The sequence below is a fragment of the Aphelocoma coerulescens genome, chromosome 3, assembly GCF_041296385.1.
Source record: "Aphelocoma coerulescens isolate FSJ_1873_10779 chromosome 3, UR_Acoe_1.0, whole genome shotgun sequence".
NCBI lineage: Eukaryota > Metazoa > Chordata > Aves > Passeriformes > Corvidae > Aphelocoma > Aphelocoma coerulescens.
In genome coordinates this window covers 47,385,473-47,397,619 of record NC_091016.1, presented here as the reverse complement: position 1 = coordinate 47,397,619, position 12,147 = coordinate 47,385,473, and the positions used below count along the sequence as shown (strand labels likewise).

Here is a 12,147-nt window from a genome sequence, read left to right as displayed (position 1 = left end):
TTGTTTGTGCTTTCAAAAAAAATGCTAATGAAAAGGCCAAAATCCTGACAACACTGGAGCCAATTTAGCAGTATCATATGGTCTCAGTGACTCAGACTGGAGACTGTCCAGTGCCCTGGCCTCATATCCTAGCCATAGCAATGTGTGGTAGGCAAAAATTCCTGAAACAAAGAGCAGCATTTGCAGTAGGCATGAGCAAGGAGACCTGTTGGAAAGGCAGGCAGTGATCACAGGGCTATCCTGTGAAGATTTCTCAGGATGAAGAATCAGTTTTATCCTAGAGTAATATTTATTACTCTCCAGCTTCCAGTATATGAAACCTTCTGCCGCATTTTACCTGTACAAAGGTCCAGGCAGAATTATCCTGGCCAAACCCAAAGAGGTGCCTGCAGGACACAGGTGAAGATACTGGTGCCATTTGTGTTGATAGTGGGGAAGGCTGCCCAACTACCACAAATGATGCTATTAATCCCATTTACTCTCTAGAGCACTTGAATTAGGCATAAGTGAAGGATGGCTTGTCAGTGAGTGACCCCAGACTGCCCAATGACCCTCACTCTTACAGCAATGGGAGGCAGATGACACCTTATCAGTCAGATCTCAAAGCTGGGATTTGGAGAAACAGATCACTTGCTCATTATATCCTACTTCTGCAGCTTCACTGGGAATCTGGATGGCCAGGAATATTAGTCTGCACAGCTGAGGGCAGTTAGAGAATTTACACCCTAGAGGAAACACCTCCTCTTTTCCATAGAAATATGTTTGGGAAAGGGGTACTGTCCTTTTAGGAGAAGAGTCTCAGCTAGGGGTTGTGTGGTAAGTAATTAATTTTGACTTATCTCTCCATATATGTCTGCTATAGGCTGGATTTGTTTTAACTAGAAGAGTTGTGTTCCTCCTGAAGTTGAACTATGATTTTGTTCAACCACAAAATAGGAGGAAAAAGTATCACTTCAGGTTTAAGGGTATTAAAACCCTGGAATTACCTGAAATAACCATGGTAACAAGCTCTGAAGTAATGGCAGTTGCTCATATTACCATAGAAACAGGCCTTAAGAAGTGGAAATTACCTATAATTTATCTCTGTTTCTTACAGTGACAATAATATAACATGTATTTTGTGAAAAATACATATATTTTGCCTACAGTAACTGTCAAGAAGTTGCTAAAAATTATTTAAACATATTCAAAAATATTTTTTATTATTTTTGCCATGGTTATGTTTTGTTGTTAGTCCCCACAAGAGTGAAATGCAAAAAAAATGAACAATTGTAATAAAATGTAAAATTCATAGGTGATATAACCTGTGATATAACACAAATAAATGATAAAGTCAAATTATGTTACTCTTTAATAGACCAAAAATATTTGTTGTAATTCCTGATAAATAGTTTGATTCTTGAGCAGCTGTGTGTTTGTACTCTGTACCTGCTGAAATGGCCGTGGGTGCAGCAGAGCACAGGCTGATGGCACAAGTCCCAAACAGGCACAGGCCCTTTCTTGGCTGGTGGACAACTGTGGGTAGAGCAGAGAAGAAAGTGCAGTGTTAGTGAAGCCAGAGAAGCAGAAATGCAGCACAAAGCCCCTGCTTTGGGTTAGATCAGGCATCTCCTTGTTTCTGTGTTTTGTTTGAGATGTAGTTGGTAAAAGTTGAAAAGGAAAATGTAGTGATTCATCTGTCAGTCTGAAGTCCTGAGCTGTTGTGCTCTCTTCTGCTTGTGATGATGTAAGATGTTAAGACCTCAAAGCCACAGTCATTCAGACATTAAGCTGGTTTGGAAAACTGGAAGACCAATTTTGACTTGTTGGTCTGTTCCCTCTGTTTTACCTGCTTCAGAGCATAGATTCTTGCTTCTTGGTCATCTAATGTGCTCCAGCCAAGTTCCTAGGGTTGTTCGAACCGGGTTAGGTATTCTGCATGGTTGGGGAGGTTTAAATCAGAAACACATATTCTTTCTGAGCTTTTATGCACATGGATTAGCAATTTCACTAATGAGTCTTTATTTCATTTACATCAGGGACAGTATGATCTGCTATTTATATCAGCAGAGGATAAATTTGGCACTATCCTTTGTTGGCTGAAGTGACAGCAAGCTGAGTATGTGCATATCTGGCAAGGCTGGATTGCAATAGAGCAGGTGGGCAGAGGTCACTGTGAACAGCAAAGAGGGAGGACCCCTGGGTACATGCATGTTAGTAAAATGATGGGGGTCTAGCTCTAAGTATTGATGAATTCCTTGTCCATTAGCACAGCAGAGCCCTAATCTACAGGGGAACTCTTAATTGAAAAAGCTGAAGATAGCTAATGCCACTGGACTGCTGTCACAGTCCTTGTAACAGCAGGGATTGAAGTGAGGTAGTGGATGAAGAAGCCAGGTCTCTATGGTAGGGACAGGTCTTCTTTAAAAACAAACAAACCACAGCCCCTTCCCCACCCACTTCAAAACAAAAAGCCGCAGCCACCAAAGGGGGAGCACTTGCCCCAAGTATTTAATGCCATCAGTTATCAAACCAGCATTTATGGTCATGAACATAGTACAAGGTGTTTCTTGTTAACTATGCTAACACTGAAAACTGTGTAATTAGGGACTAGTGATAATTAAAGCTATAGAAATCTCAATATAAATAGCTAGTTAGAACAGCAAGATTTCACTCTTCCTATTATGTCTACAGATTTGGGGTTAGGTTTAATTGAATTCCTTAAGGGAAGGATCATTAGCAATTATTCAAATTCTTTAAACACATTTAAATAATGCCATTAAATAACTATATGGCAGAAGGAAAAAATAGTGACCAAAACACATCTTCATGTTAGAATGAAAGATTCAGCTTTGATAATTCCTCCAGCCTTTTAAAAACTGCTTGTATTTAAGTAGCAATGAAAAAATATAAACCAGCACATATTTCATTGCAGAGGAAATAAATGAAGCCAAGTCTGAAGAGGCTTGTGTTTAATCATAAAATGCACAACATTTTTCTGTAGTGAATTAGCCATTTGTCTTACTAATGCAAAGCCTCAGGAGAGCTAGAGGCACAGGGGACAAATTCAGTGGTTGTGCGTGTGTGACCTCTAGGGACCTTGGTAAAAATTCTGCAAGGACACCAAAAGGTCTGGTTTCAGAGTCCCCCCTCATGTGTCAGTGAATGTGATCCTGAGGTTGCAATCAAACCTCACTTCTCCTCTGTGTCTTTAGCATATCAGTCGAAGAGCAAATTATGACTTTGGGCTGAAAGAAAATGAATGAGGCACCATGAGGTTTTGTTGTAAAGTGATTTGTCATGTGGCTTCTGTAGAAAAGAAGCCCATGGCAGCACTTCTCAGAGTTGCAGCATATCTCCTAATTCACGTATAGTAAACTTAGAGATACAGACTGGTGAAGGAGGGACGAAATAGTAAATCTATGTTACCAGGTATATTAAAAGGACTCCAAATGGAGTGACAAAGAAGAAACCCACCAAAAATTATACTCCTCCAGATGCTCATAGCTTGCTGTAACACCTTTTTCCTCTCTTCTACCAAGCCCAGGGTTAAACCAGCAAATTTAAGAATTAGAGGAGCAGTGTAGGGTTAATATAACACCAAGAAATGGGGTACAGACTGAGTCATCTGTGCAAAATATTGAGTGATACAACTATTATTGAGGCTTTTTTTTTATTCTAATGGTATTATCTTTTCCTTTTTTGTAACATCTCCGGACTGACAGCAATCAGATTTAAAATTTCAGCTGCATAAATTCCTGCTTTTAAACATAGGATGTGTTTCTTCATTATTCATGAACAAGATTTTGAGCTCAACAAAATGCCCTTCCTGCTCTCAAAAGTGTGAGCAAAAGCTTAGTTTTTAAAACCATGGTCAGATTTTTCAAATCCTTGCTTGTGCTTGTGTCAAACTCTAGCAATCCAGAACCTCAGGTCCCCACTTACCCTCCTGAAAGCAGCTTGAATCACTTCATTTCAAAATCTGCTGTCACCAAACTAGTTCATCACTTAGGTACCCTAACTTAGTGCAAATATGCCCTTTAGGAGGCACAAAGCTGCACAATGGGCATCTTCATGAATCGCTGTGTGGAAAAATTTAAGTCTTTAATCTGCAAGTATGTTTTTCATGTTATCTGCTTGAAAAAGTATTTTCTTGGGGCAAGGACTGAGTATTTGTTTGCATTATTTCTAGTGCTGCTGACTGATAGGAGCCATAAGCAAAACCACCAAGCAAATATGTTAGTCCAAATAAGGATGATTTGTTTGTTGAAAGGAAAAGACACAGTGGTTACAACTTGTTATCACTGTCTCAGAGATAATGATATCCATCTTTGTTAAAAAATAATCTCTTTAAGAGTGCTGTAATTATAATTGAGTGGGTATTAAAATAATCCACCCTGCTTCAAGTTTTATTAAAATACCAGTGATTAGGAGGATAATTAATTAAACCAAAAGGTTTTTCTATTGGCACTTTTGAGACGCTCCCATAATCTATGTTGTACAAATTTTCTTCTTGTAAGGGTCCAGGGAGAGATGAAAACAAGCTCTTTACAAATTAAATAGGAGGTTGACTAAACTCATTCATCATATGCTGTGACCTGACTGGTACCCATAGTGCCAAATGGTATTCCAGTGTTCAACAGAGGTTTCCAAACATTCTGATCCTTTGGCCACTTCCTCCTTCGAAGTAATCACCAGATCCTAGTCTGTCAAAATCCTTGGACTGATACTTGGGTTTCCAAGACTGAGCTTTAGAAAAACCTGAATGAAGCCTGGAAGGCTGTGGCTCCTTAGCTGACTCATTTCTGAGCCATCCATCAGCATCAATGTTCTGGGGATTCTCAGTACAACAAATTTTACATGGATAGAGAGACTGTGCAGAGCTGTTGATCCCATGCCACTCGAAACTGAGGGCCTGCATGACAGAAACAATAGTGACACCAGAGTAGAGCAATTGAAACAAGACTGCCAGAAAGCTCACAATAACTGGAAAGGGGCAAAGGGAATACAAGAGGATGAGAAATGAAAACAAAACAAGAACTTAAAATATGAATAAGTGGTCCCATTCTTATATACATTGGTATAGAGTCAGCACAGCTGTTCTGGCAATTATTCTAATTCAAATTTAGAATTTGGGTTGTCATAAAGTAATGTGTCTCAGAGGGACATCTCTTTCTTGCTTCAGTTTGATCTTCTCATTTAACACCATTTGCCTTGCAAATAGGAGAGAAAACATCTGGAGGAGAGTTAAAATAGCAGGAGGAAGGAGAAGAGGAAACCTACTCTGTGAACAAATTCTTGCTTCAGTAATAAAGCTTCTTTTCAGACAAGCAGCGAATGTGGTACAGATGGATACAAAGTAGTATAGTGAAGCTCTGTGGCCTTTGTGAAAGGCAGAATAGATGTTTGAATACTTGCTATAACCTTTTTCACTCATATTCTGTAAAGAAATATTGAGAACAGGAAAGTTCCTCTTGAACAAAAAAAAGCTGTCTGCAAGGGACGCTTTCACTTACGCTTACATATATGTAGTTCCACAGCCTGGGTGGTGGAAACCGGAACAGCATAACAGAATAATCTCAAATATTTTCTCTGCTCTGGGTTTTTTCACTGGCTCTACCAGGATCTTGCTGAAAACATGTGTCTCAGCAGCTGGTATTTCCCACAGGATCTAGAGCTAGAATCATAGAATCTTTTAGGTTGGAAATGACCTATTAAATCATAGTCCAGCCATAAACCCAACACTGCCAAGTCCACCAGTAAACCATGCCCCGAAGTGCCACATCTACACTTCTTTTAAATAACTCCAGGAAAGATGACTCAACCACATTCCTGGGTAACACCGGGTATCCCTGCAAGGATATTTCCCTGTCCCAATACTTGACAACCCTTCTGGTGAAGAAGTTTTTCCTTAATATCTAAATTGCCCCTGGAACAATTTGAGGCCATTTACCCTAGTCTTACTGCTTGTTACTTGGGAGAAGAGACTGACACCCACCATCTACATCCTTTCAGGTAGTTATAGAAAGCAGCTTGGTGTCATCAGCAAACAGACTGAGGACACACTTGAACCCTTTGTCCAGGTCATTGGTAAAAATATTAAACAAAACTGGCCTCAGTAGAGACATGGGGAACACCCCTTGTGACCTGGTAGGAGATGTCTAACGCTAACAGAACACACAAAAAACCCCAAAAAACAACCAGCAGCAAACAAGCCACCAAACCTCATACACACCACATTTTGTGGCTAATGTGAAGCGTTGGCTTTTTTTGACTAGGGCCTCTGTCTCTATATAAAGCTGTGGATAAACCAAAGCCCTTGCAAGTGCCCCCCCAAAAAATTGTGTCAGTATTTTGAGTGTTTATGTTACAAACATGCTGTGAAAATGTGTTAGCAGCTGTAAAGCAACACAAAACAACAGACTCTTTACAAATGTAGTGTAATTGGCCCTTCATGTGGCCAAAAGTTAATCCTTTTGTAAGTGAGGCGATTCAACAGGACAAATAGTCAATACACATGGTTTAATTATCCCTTTTCCCCCCTAACTTTAAACATGGAAAAGGAATAAACAATGTTTGTCGCATATTGCGGGCTGTGAAGTTGAAGGAATGGAAGCAGATCTCCTGTGAGGAAAAGCTGAAAGATCCAGTAATGTGGAGCTTGGGGAAGAGAAGGCTCAGGAGGATCTGATAAAAGTATAGAAATACCTGAAGGGAAGGTGCAAAGAAGATGGAGCCAGGCCATTTTTGGTGATGCCTAGTGACCGGGCAGGAGGCAATGGGCACAAACTGAAACAGAGGAAGCTGTCTCTAGATCAGGAAACACTTTTTTTACTATGAGAGTGACTGAGCCCTGGTACAGGTTGTCTGGTGAAGTCATGGAGTCTCCATTCTTGGAGATATTCAAAATTCATCTGGTTCTGGGCAGCCTGCTCTAGGTGACCTGGCTTGAGTTGGAAGGTTGGACCAGATACCTCCAGAGGTGCCTTCCAACCTCAACCATTTGATGATTCTGTGATTCTCCTGTACTTAGCACAGTAGTGCTAATCTTGGTTTTAGATTGCCTTGGAGAGCAGGACATTCAGGTAGAAAATATATTTCTTTCAGTTGCTGCTCGTCAGTGCAGGTCTGCTCAGGGGCAAAAGCATTGTTTTGCCAGGACACAGCAGCCTCTCCTTGGGCATCTCTTCTAATCATTGGTTAGGTGTGAACTCTGAAGTTTCTACTAGCTGATTTACATCTGATTTCTTACCAATGTAAAATTTTCCTCTAATGTGAGAAAAAAGGGGAAGTGAAGGTACAAAAATGGCAAATCAGAAGTGGTGGAGATTTCTGTTTTCCACAAACACAGTTTTGGGGTATTTTTCAGTAGCAAAGCATTAGAGCTCCTGGTGAAAAGGTGAAAAAATATGAAACTGATGAAAGAAGATTGCTTCCTCTGCAAATGTCAAGCGAACATATTTCTGTAGGATGTTTTGGAGATGGAAATTCTGCAGAGTACTTTAATTTTAAGACCATGGCATTTGTGAGTGGGGAGTGTGGGGTTTCGGAGCCTCATTCGTGAGGTTTTTGGTGTGCATGGTTGTGTTAGTGTAAAATGGTTCCTACTAGATTGGGGGCTAGATATAATGTCTGTAAAGAAGAAAAAGTTATCAGAAATTTCTGTCCCCTGTAAGTGAAATAGCATAAATGTTTCTAGATATAAGCTTAGTGAAATGGTCTCAGGGAAATATCTTGTTCAACATTTTTTTCCATTGGCACAAATGAAAATTGGGTTAATGTGTAGGAAGCTTTCATTGAGGCCCACAGTGGGCAACCTCTTTACTATTTCCTTTATTGTTATTGCAATTGCCCCTCAAGCCACAGATCCTATAGCTTTGGGCTGCTGTTTCATCAACCTACTAGCTTACAATTTGGTGGTTAAATAAGTGCAGAAAGAACAATTTCGGCCTCCATATGGAAAGGTGTTCAATGTCATACACTTTCCTCAAAACTGCTTTTACCACACAGAAGTAAAACATCAACCTGAGTTGCTCCTTTGGTTGACCACACTCCAGCACTTTCTGTGCAAATAGAAAAAGCAGTGGAAGTTCTTCTGGACACTGACCGCTAAAATCAAAAGGACAAATTTAACTTAAAGAAGTTGATCCAGCTCTCTCTTCACTGTGGAAGCAGAACCTGAACTTTAAATATCTGAATCAAAATCCCTCTTTGGATCCATTTTGAGGGCTTTGGAATAATTTCACTCTTCCCGTTGTAAAGTGCCTTTACTACTGCTCCCAGTGCCTCCATTTTTCCCTCTGAACCTCCACTGATGGGCAGTATTTAAGCTATTCTGAACTAAAGCCATATCCCAGGTGACAGGCTGATTCCAGAGGCGGTGGCAGGTCTGGGATCGGCCCCGAGGTTACCACAAACCAGCAGCAGTTATTGTTTTATGGCCTCTTCATCCTTGCTTTGTTTTCAGACCTTGATTTGACCAGAGCTTGACTTACGCTTGAAGGGGTGATTCACTGCTGGTATCCCCATATGTCCATAGTCATTCTCTCAGCTGACTTTTCACGCAGCAGATGGTTTGCTTAGTTGTTGCATTCATACACCAGATTTTTTACTACCTTAATGTTGCACATTATCCGTGGAAGTGTGGTAAGTGAGGATGATGATCTCTAGTGATAATTGAAATTGAACTTCTGTGACTCTTGCTGCAACAGTGGTATGTATCTAACTTCCAGATTATTTTGCCTTATGTTGTTTTCTGTCCCTGTTCTATTTCACCAGAAGTACAGCACTGTAAAGCCAGATTTCTGACTACTATTTTCTACCAGATCAAAATAAACAAGAACAAAATTATTTTGTTTGTTAAACCAAAAGAAAGCGCTATATAGAACTGAAGTAATAGGCATAAGAATGCTGGAAGTTTTGCTACCCTATTAGCCACTCAATTTCCCATACTTTAGCTGTGGAAAGTTGGGCATCTGACCATCTCTGTTCCCTTTATTAGATGGTAGGAAATACCACTTAGATCTCACGTCCCCTTTACAGTTAAATATTTTGAAGAATGGCATTTGTTCTTACATTTAACTGCACCACAAATCTGTTGCAATGAATACAACATGGAAATAGATTTAGGTGTGCTGTATCAGAATGTGTGCTCTGTAATTTATTGCTTGTACTATGCACTGTGAAAGTTGCTGCAGTTGAAAAGTTTAGATGGTGTTGAGTGTGCAAGTGCTAAAGCAAAGCATGCAAATTCAAAGCACTGATGACATCTTAAAAAAGATCATATCAGACTGTCCTTCTTGCCTTCACCATTCAGAATACCTCTGTTCAAAAAATCATTATTCTCTTTCATGAGATTCTTTCACCAGTGTAGGCTACTAGACAGGTATGGATTTCAAATATGACTTCAAACTCCTGTGACATTATAAAGTTCTGTCTCCAATCAGGTAGTGAAAATAAATATAGAAATGTGATTATCTTTTGGTCTCAAGGACTCAGTCCGTTTAGATGTCATTCTGCCTGATGAAAATTATTTTAAAATATTTTTACATTTTAAAAGAAAATATTTTGATAAATTTATTTATAAAGCATTTAAGACTGGATATGTCTCTTCAAAATAATCAAATTCTGTGTAATAATATTTTCTAACGTTTTCTTGAAAAAACATTGAAATGCTTGGTTGGCATTGTTCTTTAACTTGTCTAAGAGAGCTGTATATGACTTGCCAGTGTGTCAGATTCAGGTCTGTATGTGCTTGCATATAAATTTATTAGTTACTGGAACTAGGTGTAGTCCTACTCATTATTATTATAGGGTAACCTGTTTAACCACTTTCCTGTTAATTATTCTAATGCAAAAGTAAATTTTTAATAGAAGAGATGTGTTAGCTACAGAGTTTCAGATTCCTTTCAAATTGCAATATTTTAACTGATTTAAAGTTTGTTTAGTGTGTCTCCTTGGTACTGTGTATCATATTTAAAAACACAGTAAAATTGTAAGTATTCTGAGTGACTGAGTTACAGCAGAGCATTTTAAATTTTAATGAGGTTGAATTTGACTTCACAGTGATAAAGATGGAAACCATCTGAAATTCAAACTAGGTTTAGCAGATAAGTGGGAGTCAACATGACAATAGGCTGGAGCTGGTGGGGTTGAGTAGATGACTGAGGCCTTTCTGTCTCTCAGTTTTAACAAGTTGATGAATTTCTATAAGGGTGTTCTAGAAGGTGAGGAGGGGATGTAAACTGGCAGAGATGAATCTATGAATATTTTACCTAGAATTTTGTTTACCCCTGTGGATCATCTCTGAACAGAGACTGGCATCTCCCATTTTTTTCCTGCTCCCCATACCAGAGACAAAAGCTGCTATCCAGTGCAGTGTCATGTCCATTTCTTATGAAATTTGAGCCAGTAAGAAGGCATTAGGACTAGCAGGCATTAAGGACATTGTCCTACATATCCAGGATATCTGAGCACTTTAACATACGTGTTATGTGAAGGAGTCTTTACATTAGTGGGGAAAAAACCCTAAGCCACAGTCCACCATCACCGCCCCCCATCAGCCCCTCCCACTTATTGCACTGCTTATGCAATAGCCTGTTATAAAGGTTTGGATATTTGGATCAAAAGGAGCCATGTAAGAAGACAGAGTTCTTTTATTTGGTTGTTATGGGGGGTTTTTAGTTTGGTTTTTTTCCACTGGACCTTAAAGGAAAGGTTGTTGGCCTATAATTAAGAGCATATAATGAGCCAAAAGTATCTGAGTACAGGTTCTTCTTGTACTGTGTTCTGTTTATTATAGTTTTATTTAGCATTTTCCCACTTGGAATCTAGATATTAGAGGACCATAATTGGAGCCTTCATCTTGTGTCATCTAGGGAGATGTTACTGATGACTTCTTGAAACTTTTCTTTACAGAAAATAGCAATCTACAGCCCAAAAAGATCTCATCTGTAGAGGCATGTGTCTAAAGTAGATGAAGTTTTCTTCTGGCTCGTGTTCTAGGCTTGACCAATACTATTTGTACACTTCAGTAATAATGGCTACATTAAAAAAAAAAAATCAGTATTTTATACTGACAATTACTCTTACACAGTCAGTACAAACTCCTAAGAAACTGTCTAATTTTGTGAACCATTCTTTCACTTAACATATGTATTAATTCCTTAAATGCCCATAGAAAAGCCTATTTGAAAAAGTAAAGTTTTGAAGTTCTAGCCAATTTTAAATTGCAGCCAAAAAATCTTTAGTTCTTAGGTCCTTGAACTCAAGTAGCCACAATTTACCACACCTCAACTGAAGTAGTTATGGGAGCTACCTTAATTCTATTTTTGTTTCTGTTTTGTTATTTGGTGGTCATTTTGGGGGGATATATGTTGTGTGTGTGGTGGGGTCTTTTAATTTTTATTTTTTCTACAGATCACCATGGCTAAGAACCATTAACTGTCCTGTTTCTCTGCCTCTGGTGTAGAACTTGTCTTCTGTGCTGTTCAGATCAAGGCAATGCTGAAATCTCATTTATCTAATAAGTAGTCAATTTCATTTCTACTGGTAAAATGGAAGCCTTATAAATAAGTAGATGTCATTTCATGATTCATTTTGAAAAACTGACTTAACTGTGAGGAATTTTAGTATAATTTGTAGTAAATTTAGACTGGACATGCAATATCAGTTAAAATACTCAATGCATTTCTGGGTTTAAGTGTTTACAAAGGACTGCTTTTTCAACCCAGTGAATTCAGAAAAACTGTGTGTGTTTGTTAGCTTTTAATGAAGAAATCTTTACAATGGAGGATTTTTGAGTCTAGCAAATGTGGACAGCTCTTGTTTCACCTGTGCTAGCACTATGACTTTGAGTTTTTGAATGTGCAAATTCACTTGTAAATTTTTAGAGTTGCTTTATTGCATTTGGGTAAAATTTTAGTGCATAAAGAACTACAGAAGATTATTTTTTCTCCTTAGGTGAAACTGACCATAGTACTGTTTTCCAGTTAGGGTTTTGTGGAAGCATTTCTGTGCAATGTATCATAGTCTTCTTTCCATCTATCTTGATGTTCACTTATAGCTGTCTCTCAACATGGAAGTTCTTTCAGGCAGCACTACCTTGTTGAAAAAATCTAAAAATATATAGACAGGGCATTTATTTGTAAAATATTGTTAGCCCAAGTC

General features: G+C 38.8%; 1 long non-coding RNA gene across 3 annotated transcripts in view; it reads left to right on the top strand.

Annotated features, from left to right (window-relative positions):
* The first annotated feature begins 540 nt into the window (after positions 1-540).
* Positions 541-12,147, top strand: part of LOC138108049 (uncharacterized) — a 28,198-nt gene continuing 16,591 nt past the window's right edge. For all 3 annotated transcript variants that reach the window (XR_011149843.1, XR_011149844.1, XR_011149842.1), the window contains exon 1: positions 541-816. This is a non-coding gene — a long non-coding RNA (uncharacterized lncRNA). The remainder of the gene's footprint in view (positions 817-12,147) is intronic.